Source organism: Lucilia cuprina, chromosome 3 (assembly GCF_022045245.1).
Source record: "Lucilia cuprina isolate Lc7/37 chromosome 3, ASM2204524v1, whole genome shotgun sequence".
In the NCBI taxonomy this organism is placed as follows: domain Eukaryota; kingdom Metazoa; phylum Arthropoda; class Insecta; order Diptera; family Calliphoridae; genus Lucilia; species Lucilia cuprina.
In genome coordinates, this window is record NC_060951.1 from 31,876,374 (window position 1) to 31,888,777 (window position 12,404).

At 30.8% G+C, this 12,404-nt stretch overlaps 1 non-coding gene across 1 annotated transcript; it reads right to left on the bottom strand.

The window, feature by feature from the left end:
* Window positions 1–420: 420 nt before the first annotated feature.
* Trnam-cau lies at window positions 421–492 on the bottom strand. The gene has a single exon. It is a non-coding gene; the product is annotated as a tRNA-Met (tRNA).
* Window positions 493–12,404: the final 11,912 nt, after the last annotated feature.

Sequence of the window (12,404 nt, forward strand, 5' to 3'; positions counted from 1 at the left end):
GTCTAGTCTACATTAGGATAATTGTACACTATATGTTTGAATATTTTTCCTAGAAAAAACTTGGTAAAGACCTGCAATTGTAAACACTTACCTATTAACATACTTTTCAATGAATACTACAAATCGAGTAATTTTTTAGGCTCGAGTTCGAGTCCCACTTGGGGATAATTTTTTTTTAAACTGTAATGATTTTTATGCATTTTACGGTACACCACGTCTACTCATCAAAGAGTTATAATAGATCTAAATGAAACACCATCAACCTTCAATCAATTTATACCCTAAAAATTGAGTTTTAGATAGTTGTGCATCGACGGATATAACTTAACTGACTTCGATATATATTTAGGAATTATTAATATTACTAAGGTGAAGAATTAAAAAAAAAATAGATGACCGGCTTTTTCGAACTTCAGTCGTTAGCAGAGCAAGGTTTCGATCCTCGGACCTCTGGGTTATGGGCCCAGCACGCTTCCACTGCGCCACTCTGCTTGTTGACAGCGATGTGTTCAATGTTAGTTTTGTTGCTACCGCATAGTTTATGAATTTATCTAAGGCAACAACCAAGCTGTAAAGAAATGGTGTGTTTATTCCTAAAGTTGTGTTTTACTGAGGTGAATAAAATTCAGTGTTGTATTTATTTCACCAAACATAAAGTAATAATCAGTAGAGTCAATTCAGTGCTTTTATTTATAAAATTGTATTGATTGTAAAGTATTTTTCTGTGGAAAAACTATACGAAATCAATAAACTAGTTAGTCATCATTACTGACTTCAAGCGGAATATACCATTCAGAAAATTACGTAAAAATATAACAATGAAATTCAACAAGTTTTTTTTTAACTAAAATCTCTCCGTAAAATGTCACAAAGATGGGTGTTCATTTACAACCCCCCCCCCACCGGAATTCTGCGCTCAGAATCACATTCTGTGTCGATTTCACTATGTTCATCTGTCCGTCTGTCCTTCTGTCCGTCCGTCTGTCTGTGTGTCCATGTAAACCTTGTGCGCACGCTGCAGGCCGCAATTTTCAAGATAATTTGATGAACATACTCTTCTTTTGGTTCAGGAACGCTATTGAAATCGGTGAATTATTTCTCCTAGCCCACATACAACCGTACCCCTAGAATCGGGCCTTTAGGCTCACAATTACGCTAAATGTTTTATAATGTCAACAGAAATTAGTTTTATAGAACAATAAATTACAATACTAATTTTTATAGAGATCGGGCCTCATTTGACCCTAGCCCCCATACAAATTCCCCTTCAGAAAATGACTGAAAATAAATAACAAGACTACAAGCTGTTCAATATAACTTGCATTTTATAGATTTATTTCGATAATTTTGTTGTTATTATTATTTTGTTATAATCTTTTTTTTCACTTTTTTCACCTTGTCTCAATAAACTTTGTATTGTAAAATTTAAAGACTACATAAGTCAATCTAACGAATATGTTTTGTATTAAATCCTTTAACTTTTGTGGCATGTTCCAAATTATATGGTACACCAATATAATGCCGCAAACAAAAAATGATTGAACAGCAATAACAATAAGTAAATAAAGAAGGGGTAAAATGAAAGTAGTAAAATTGTATATTTGAATAGATTTTACAACACATGCAAAAAAAAATGATTACAAGAAAATAGTCTTTAAAAAATTTAAATATTTCATTGCAAATATATTATTGTAAATGAAAACAGTACAAATCGCATGTTAAAAATCTATAAATTACACAAAAAATTAGTTATGAAAGAATTGCAAACGAATATTAAAACAGATATTTTAACTAAAAACACAAAAGTCCGTTTTTCTCGAAAACTATAAGAGATACTGCAAAAACAAGGGAAATCTGTGATCACTTTTATTTCGTTCGTTTTTCTCGAAAACTATAAGAGATACAACAAAAACAAGCGAAATCTGTGATCACTTTTATTTCCCACTAAAATTGATATTTTGAATGAAAACATAAAAGTTCGTTTCCCACTAAAAACCAATATTTTGAGTGAAAACATAAAAGTCCGTTTTTCTCGAAATATATAAGAGATACAGCAAAAACAAGCGAAAAATGTGATCACTTTTATTTCCCACTAAAAACCGATATTTTGAGTGAAAACATAAAAGTCCGTTTTTCTCGAAAACTTTAAGAGATACAGCAAAAAAAAGCGAAATCTGTAATCACTTTTAATTTCGACTAAAAACCAATATTTTGAGTGAAAACATAAAAGTTCGTTTTTCTCGAAAACTATAAGAGATACAGCAAAAACAAGGGAAATCTGTAATCACTTTTACTTCCCACTAAAATTTTGAGTGAAAACATAAAAGCCCGTTTTTCTCAAAAACTATAAGAGATACAGCAAAAACAAGCGAAATCTGTGATCACTTTTATTTTCCACTAAAAACCGATATTTTGAGTGAAAACATAAAAGTCCGTTTTTCTCGAAAACTATATGAGATACAGCAAAAAAAAGCGAAATCGGTGATCACTTTTATTTACCACTAAAAACCAATATTTTGAGTGAAAACATAAAAGTCCGGTTTTCTCGAAAACCAGCAAAAACATGGGAAATCTGTGATCACTTTTATTTCCCACTAAAAACCGATATTTTGAGTGAAAACATAAAAGTCCGTTTTTCTCGATATTTTGAGTGAAAACATAAAAGTCCGTTTCTCTCGAAATCTGTGATCACTTTCATTTCCCACTAAAATTGATATTTTGAGTGAAATCATAAAAGTACTTTTTTCTTGAAAACTATAAGAGATACAGCAAAAATAAGCGAAATCTGTGATCACTTTTATTTTCCACTAAAAACCAATATTTTAAGTAAAAACATTAAAGTCCGTTTTTCTCGAAAACTATAAGAGATACAGCAAAAACAAGCGAAATCTGTGATCACTTTTATTTCCCACTGAAAAACAATATTTTGAGTGAAAACATAAAGGTTCGTTTTTCTCGCAAACTATAAGAGATACAGCAAAAACAAGGGAAATCTGTGATCACTTTTATTTCCCATTAAAAACCGATATTTTGAGTGAAAACATAAAAGTCCGTTTTTCTCGAAAGTTTTAAGAGATACAGCAAAAACAAGCGAAATCTGTGATCACTTTTATTTTCGACTAAAAATCAATATTTTGAGTGAAAACATAAAAGTCCGTTTTTCTCGAAAACTATAAGAGATACAGCAAAAACAAGCGAAATCTGTGATCACTTTTATTTCCCACTAAAATTGATATTTTGAGTGAAAACATAAAACTTCGTTTTTCTCGAAAACTATAAGAGATACAGCAAAAACAAGCGAAATCTGTGATCACTTTTATTTCCCATTAAAAACCAATATTTAGAGTGAAAACATAAAAGTCCGTTTTTCTCGATATTTTGAGTGAAAACATAAAAGTCCGTTTCTCTCGAAAACTATAAGAAATACAGCAAAAACAAAGGAAATCTGTGATCACTTTTATTTCCCACTAAAATTGATATTTTGAATGAAAACATAAAAGTACGTCTTTCTCGAAAACTATAAGAGATACAGAAAAAACAAGGGAAATCTGTGATCACTTTTTTCCCACTAAAAACCGATATTTTGAAAACCACTAAAAGCAATATTATAAAAAACCAATATTTTGAGTGAAAACATAAAAGTCCGTTATTCTCGAAAACTATAAGAGATACAGCAAAAACAAGGAAAATCTGTGATCACTTTTATTTTCCAATAAAAACCGTTTTTCTCGAAAACTATACGAGATACAGCAAAAAAAAAAAGGAAATCTGTGATCACTTTTATTTCCCAATAAAAACCGATATTTTGAGTGAAAACATAAAAGTCCGTTTTTCTCGATATTTTGAGTGAAAACATAAAAGTCCGTTTCTCTAAAACTATAAGAAATACAGCAAAAACAAGCGAAATCTGTGATCACTTTCATTTCCCACTAATATTGATATTTTGAGTGAAAACATAAAAGTCCGTTTTTTTCGAAAACTATAAGAGATACAGCAAAAACAGGCGAAATCTGTGATCACTTTTATTTTCCACTAAAAACCAATATTTTGAGTGAAAACATAAAAGTCCGTTTTTCTCGAAAACTATAAGAGATACAGCAAAAACAAGCGAAATCTGTGATCACTTTTATTTCCCACTAAAAACCAATATTTTGAGTGAAAACTTAAAAGTTCGTTTTTCTCGAAAACTATAAGAGATACAGAAAAAACAAGGGAAATCTGTGATCACTTTTATTTTCCACTAAAAACCAATATTTTGAGTGAAAACATAAAAGTCCGTTTTTCTCGAAAACTATAAGAGATACAGCAAAAACAAGCGAAATCTGTGATCACTTTTATTTCCCACTAATATTGATATTTTGAGTGAAAACATAAAAGTCCGTTTTTCTCAAAAACTATAAGAGATACAGCAAAAACAAGGGAAATCTGTGATCACTTTTACTTTCCACTAAAAACCAATATTTTGAGTGAAAACTTAAAAGTTCGTTTTTCCCGAAAACTATAAGAGATATAGCAAAAACAAGCGAAATCTTTGATCACTTTTATTTCCCACTTAATACCAATATTTTGAGTGAAAACATAAAAGTCCGTTTTTCTCGAAAACTATAAGAAATACAGCAAAAACAAGGGAAATCTGTGATCACTTTTATTCCCCACTAAAAACCAATATTTTGAGTGAAAACATAAAAGTCCGTTTTTATCGAAAACTATAAGAGATACAGCAAAAACAAGCGAAATCTGTGATCATTTTTATTTCCCATTAAAAACCAATATTTTGAGTGAAAACATAAAAGTTCGTTTTTCCCGAAAACTATAAGAGATACAGAAAAAACAAGGAAAATCTGTGATCACTTTTATTTCCCACTAATATTGATATCTTAAGTGAAAACATAAAAGTCCGTTTTTCTCGAAAACTACAAGAGATACAGCAAAAACAATGGAAATATGTGATCACTTTTATTCTCCACTAAAAACCGATATTTTGAGTGAAAACTTTAAAGTCCGTTTTTCTCGAAAACTATAAGAGATACAGCAAAAACAAGCGAAATCTGTGATCACTTTTATTTCCCACTAAAAACCAATATTTTGACTGAAAACATAAAAGTTCGTTTTTCTCGAAAACTAGAAGAGACACAGCAAAAACAATGGAAATCTGTGATCACTTTTATTTCCCACTAAAATTGATATTTTGAGTGAAAACATAAAAGTGCGTTTTTCTTGAAAACTATAAGAGATACAGCAAAAACAAGCGAAATCTGTGATCACTTTTATTTCCCACTAAAATTGAGATACAGCAAAAACAAGTGAATTCTGTGATCACTTTTATATTCCACTAAAAGCCAATATTTTGAGTGAAAACATAAAAGTCTCGAAAACTATAAGAGATACAGTAAAAACATAAAAGTCCGTTTTTCCCGAAAACTGTGAGAGATTTATTTCCCACTAAAATTGATATTTTTAGTGAAAAAATAAAAGTCCGTTTTTCTCAAAAACTATAAGAGATATAGCAAAAACAAGCGAAATCTGTGATCACTTTTATTTCCCACTAAATACCAATATTTTGAGTGAAAACATAAAAGACCGTTTTTCTCGAAAACTATAACCAAAAACAAGGGAAATCTGTGATCACTTTTATTTCCCACTAAAAACCGATATTTTGAGTGAAAACATAAAAGTCCGTTTTTCTCGAAAACTATAAGAGATACAGCAAAAACAAGCGAAATCTGTGATCACTTTTATTTCCCACTAAAAACCGATATTTTGAGTGAAAACATAAAAGTCCGTTTTTCTCAAAAACTATAAGAGATACAGCAAAAACAAGGGAAATCTGTGATCACTTTTATTTCCCACTAATATTGATATTTTGAGTGAAAACATAAAAGTCCGCTTTTCCCGAAAACTATAAGAGATATAGCAAAAACAAGCGAAATCTTTGATCACTTTTATTTCCCACTTAATACCAATATTTTGAGTGAAAACATAAAAGTCCGTTTTTCTCGAAAACTATAAGAAATACAGCAAAAACAAGGGAAATCTGTGATCACTTTTATTCCCCACTAAAAACCAATATTTTGAGTGAAAACATAAAAGTCCGTTTTTATCGAAAACTATAAGAGATACAGCAAAAACAAGCGAAATCTGTGATCATTTTTATTTCCCATTAAAAACCAATATTTTGAGTGAAAACATAAAAGTTCGTTTTTCCCGAAAACTATAAGAGATACAGAAAAAACAAGGAAAATCTGTGATCACTTTTATTTCCCACTAATATTGATATCTTAAGTGAAAACATAAAAGTCCGTTTTTCTCGAAAACTACAAGAGATACAGCAAAAACAATGGAAATATGTGATCACTTTTATTCTCCACTAAAAACCGATATTTTGAGTGAAAACTTAAAGTCCGTTTTTCTCGAAAACTATAAGAGATACAGCAAAAACAAGCGAAATCTGTGATCACTTTTATTTCCCACTAAAAACCAATATTTTGACTGAAAACATAAAAGTTCGTTTTTCTCGAAAACTAGAAGAGACACAGCAAAAACAATGGAAATCTGTGATCACTTTTATTTCCCACTAAAATTGATATTTTGAGTGAAAACATAAAAGTGCGTTTTTCTTGAAAACTATAAGAGATACAGCAAAAACAAGCGAAATCTGTGATCACTTTTATTTCCCACTAAAATTGAGATACAGCAAAAACAAGTGAATTCTGTGATCACTTTTATATTCCACTAAAAGCCAATATTTTGAGTGAAAACATAAAAGTCTCGAAAACTATAAGAGATACAGTAAAAACATAAAAGTCCGTTTTTCCCGAAAACTGTGAGAGATTTATTTCCCACTAAAATTGATATTTTTAGTGAAAAAATAAAAGTCCGTTTTTCTCAAAAACTATAAGAGATATAGCAAAAACAAGCGAAATCTGTGATCACTTTTATTTCCCACTAAATACCAATATTTTGAGTGAAAACATAAAAGACCGTTTTTCTCGAAAACTATAACCAAAAACAAGGGAAATCTGTGATCACTTTTATTTCCCACTAAAAACCGATATTTTGAGTGAAAACATAAAAGTCCGTTTTTCTCGAAAACTATAAGAGATACAGCAAAAACAAGCGAAATCTGTGATCACTTTTATTTCCCACTAAAAACCGATATTTTGAGTGAAAACATAAAAGTCCGTTTTTCTCGAAAACTATAAGAGATACAGCAAAAACAAGCGAAATCTGTGATCACTTTTATTTCCCACTAATATTGATATTTTGAGTGAAAACATAAAAGTCCGTTTTTCTCGAAAACTATAAGAGATATAGCAAAAACAAGCGAAATCTGTGATCACTTTTATTTCCCACTAAATACCAATATTTTGAGTGAAAACATAAAAGTTCGTTTTTCTCGAAAACTATAAGAGATACAGCAAAAACAACGGAACTATTTTGAGTGAAAATACAAAAGTCCGTTTTTCTCGAAAACTATAAGAGATACAGCAAAAACAAGTGAAATCTGTGATCACTTTTATTTCCCACTAAAATTGATATTTTGAGTGAAAACACAAAAATACGTTTTTCTCGAAAACTGTAAGAGATACAGCAAAAACAAGTGAAATCTGTGATCACTTTTATTTCCCACTAAATACCAATATTTTGAGTGAAAACATAAAAGTCCGTTTTTCTCGAAAACTATAAGAGATACTGCAAAAACAAGCGAAATCTGTGATCACTTTTATTTCCCACTAAAAACCGATATTTTGAGTGAAAACATAAAAGTCCGTTTTTCTCGAAAACTATAAGAGATACAGCAAAAACAATGGAAATATGTGATCACTTTTATTTTCCACTAAAAACCAATATTTTGAGTGAAAACATTAAAGTCCGTTTTTCTCGAAAACTATAAGAGATACAGCAAAAACAAGCGAAATCTGTGATCACTTTTATTTCTCACTAAAACCAATATTTTGAATGAAAACATAAAAGTCCGTTTTTGTCGAAAACTATAAGAGATACAGCAAAAACAAGCGAAATCTGTGATCACTTTTATTTCCCACTAATATTGATATTTTGAGTGAAAACACAAAAGTCCGTTTTTCTCGAAAACTATAAGAGATACAGCAAAAACAAGAGAAATCTGTGATCACTTTTATTTCCCACTAAAAACCATTATTTTGAGTGAAAACATAAAAGTTCGTTTTTCTCGAAAACTAGAAGAGACACAGCAAAAATAATGGAAATCTGTGATCACTTTTATTTCCCACTAAAAACCAATATTTTGAGTGAAAACATAAAGGTCCGATTTTCTCGAAAACTATAAGAGATACAGCAAAAACAAGTGAAATCTGTGATCACTTCCTACAAAAAAACAATATTTTGAGTGAAAACATAAAAGTCCGTTTTCTCGAAAACTTTAAGAGATACAGCAAAAACAAGCGAAAAATGTGATCACTTATTTTGAGTAAAAACATAAAAGTCCGTTTTTCTCGAAAACTATAAGAGATACAGCAAAAACAAGTGAAATCTGTGATCACTTTTATTTCCCACTAAAAACCAATATTTTGAGTGAAAACATAAAAGTCCGTTTTTCTCGAAAACTATAAGACATACAGCAAATCACTTTTATTTCCCACTAAATACCAATATTTTGAGAGAAAACATAAAAGTCCGTTTTTCTCGAAAACTATAAGAGATACAGCAAAAACAAGCGAAATCCGTGATCACTTTTATTTCCCACTAAATACCAATATTTTGAGTGAAAACATAAAAGTCCGTTTTTCTCGAAAACTATAAGCAAAAACAAGGGAAATCTGTGATCACTTTTATTTCCCACTAAATACAAAAACAAGAGAAATCTGTGATCACTTTTATTTCCCACTAAATACAAAAACAAGCGAAATCTGTGATCACATTTATTTCCCACTAAATACTAATATTTTGAGTGAAAACATAAAAGTCCTTTTTTCTCGAAAACTATAAGAGATACAGCAAAAACAAGTGAAATCTGTGATCACTATTATTTTCCACTAAAAACCAAAATTTTGAGTGAAAGCAGAAAAGTTGGTTTTTCTCGAAAACTATAAGAGATACACCGAAAACAAGCGAAATCTGTGATCACTTTTATTTCCAACTAAAACCGAGAAAGCTATAAGAAATCTGTGATAACTTTTATAACTTTTAACTATAAGAGATACAGCAAAATTAAGTGAAATATGTGATTACTTTTATTTCCCACCAAAAACGTGTATTTACAGTAAAAATATAAAAAGGACACTTAAGTATACATATAAGCTGGACTTATGGCAACCAAAACGAAAAAAAAAACCAATTGCTATACTCTTTTCCATCTTATTTCTTTAGCATATACAGAAACACAGTTCATAAATAAGATGTACTTTTGTTATGTACAAATTCGAAAACCCATAAATGTATAGTTTATTTCTGAACCCAAACGTATGTAAGACCTTTTGGGAAAAGGGTCATGTTTTTTGCTTTCTTCAAGTCAATAAGGATATAAAAAAAAACTAATGTCATTGACAGTTGTATAATGTACTTACATACATGTAGATGCAGTCCTTAGGTAAAGGAAAAAAGGAAGCCAGCAAACTCATTTAAAATATAATCATTATAATGAGTATCTTAAACAACACAAACCTCTATAGAGAAATGTAAGCATTTATATGTTACAAGTCCATCATCTCCCTGCCAAGTGAGACACTGTTTTTGTGAAAAGAATTATTTTAAGTGTCTGCTGGCAAATATGGCGTTTTATGTTTATCGTGGATATTTTTTTTGTATTTTCAATTTGATACTTAATAGCTGTGTTGGATGGAAAATGTTGGAAAAAAAGAGTGTTGATTTAAATTGAAAATATAAACTTTAAAATGTACAAGGATACTTTTTTTGTTCTCACACCGCTTTTTATTGTAATAGTGGTATTTATTTCATTGCCTTTTTACCAGATGTTGCAGTTTGAATTATAGTTTAAGTTTTTTTTTTGTTTTTTTGTATCACAATCCCAAAACAAACCCCTGTGAGGTGAGGAATTGTTATGGATTAATTTATTATAATAAATGCTAAATGATTAAATAGAATAAATATAAGTTTTTTAATGTTCGGCAAATGTGGAAAACAGGAAACATCAGAGACGTGTTTTTAAGAAACTGTAGCTGATTTTATGTTTTTAATTTTGCGAATCTTAAACAATATAAACACAAGAGTACATAAATTGCTGATGATAATCCTTAGATGCTATTTCTCTAAAATTTTGTTTATGAAATTTATTTATGTCGAATTTCATCACTATACTCGTACTTCTTAAAAAGTTATAACCGTTTAAGCTGTTTTTTGGAAGCCCACTTGTATGGGAGCTATACGAAAACGTAGACCGATATTGCATATTTTCAACACCAAACGATTTAGAAACAAGTAGGGCAGTATATTTTTAAAATTGTTATTTTTTTATAAAGAAACTTTTATGTTGAATATTACCATAATTCCAAAATATTTAAGCAATTTATTGATAAAAAACTAAAAATTTTTAATTGAGGCTTTAAATAGGTCAATTATAGGCCGATCCTCGGTAAATTTGGGAAAAGGATATATTTTTAATTAACAGTTAGTTTTGTTGAGTTTCATTGAGATACAAATGGTTACAAGTCAATTTTTGGCTTTTAAGACATTTTTTGAAGGTGATTTGTATGGGGGCTAGGGTCAAATAAGGGCCGATCCCTATGAAAAAAATGTATACTTATATAAAACTTTTTTGTGCCAATTTTTGGCGAGATAGTAGAATATTTGACGTAATTATGGCATAAAAAGTTCAAATCGGGAGGTACGGTTGTATAGGGACTATGTGAAATAATGGACCGATTGCAACCATTTTCAATAGGCTTCGTCCCTGTACCAAAAAACAAGTTTGGTCCAAATTTCAGCAAATTATATTGAAAATTGCGGCCTGTACCTTGCGCACAAGGTTTACATGGACAGATAGACAGCCGGACAGACGGACAGACGGACGGACGGACATGTCTTAATCGACTCAAAAAATGATTCTGAATCGATCGGTATACTTTAATGTAGGTATTGGACCAATATTTTTGTATGTTACAAACATCAGCACAAACGTAAAATACCCTCCCCACTATATGGTGTAGGGTATATAAAAATCGAGAGAATACTTATGCAAAATTTCAAATGTCTAGCTCTTGCCGCGTGGTCTCTTTAAACAGACGCACGAATGGACGGACATGGCTAGACCGTTTTGAAATTTAATGTGTACTCAGACCAATATTGCGATGTGTCAGAAACAGAATGACAATATCAATTATTGATGGTGGGTATAAAAACATATTGATATAAAAACAAGTAGGAAATTATAGTCGGGCTAGGCCGGCCATTATGGGGGCTTTTCATAAGAGCTAGGGTCATATGAGGAATTATTATAATAGAATTCGTTAGGGTCATCATATCTGGTATAGAACTTGGTTATGCAGCTTTTAGTTGAGATATGAGTATATTAACATATATTAACCATAGAAGATCATGTGTCAAATTTCATTAAATTATCTCCAAAATTGCGACAAGGTTTACAAGGCCTATTTGGTGGTTCAGTTGTATGGGGGCTAGGTGAAATAATGGACCGATGTTAACTATTTTCAATAGGCTTTGTCCCTGAAACAAAAATGGTTTACACGGACAGACGAACGGATGGACATAGCTACATCGATTCAGATAATGATTCTAAGCCGATTGGTACCAATATTATTGTGCGTTACAAACATCTGCACAAACCCAATATACTCTCCCCACTAAAGTGATGACGGGTATAACAAACATGTTAGCTAGTGAGTTAGCTGAACTAAAAATATGTGTTAGAGAATCCCATAAGATTTCTTGGAATAATGAAACAGTGGGTAGAACCACGAAAATCCTATGAGGTGACCAGAGCATGTAGAACATGTCAGGCATTCGTCGAAGTTAGTTTCAAATATCTTGGAAGTGATGTTATTCCGGAAATAACATTCCTGACTAACACTGATTGGATGATTCTTAGGAATTACGTTCAGGATGCTGAGTTTCTGAACAGTTTCAGTTCCCCCTTTTTATACCCTTCACCTTCGTGGGAAGGGTATATATAAGTTTGTCATTCCGTTTGTAATTTCTATAATATAATTTTCCGACCCTATAAAGTATATATATTCTGGATCCTTATAGATAGCGATTAAGCCATGTCCGTCTGTCTGCCTGTCTGTTAAAATCAGTTTTTAGAGGACCCCAAATATCGGCGAGATCCGAATCTTCAATAATTCTATTAGACATGCTTTCGAGAAGATCGCTATTTAAAATCAGCAAAATTGGTCGGTAAATAACGGAGATATGAGCAAAAATCTGAGACAACCTCTGAAAATTTCATA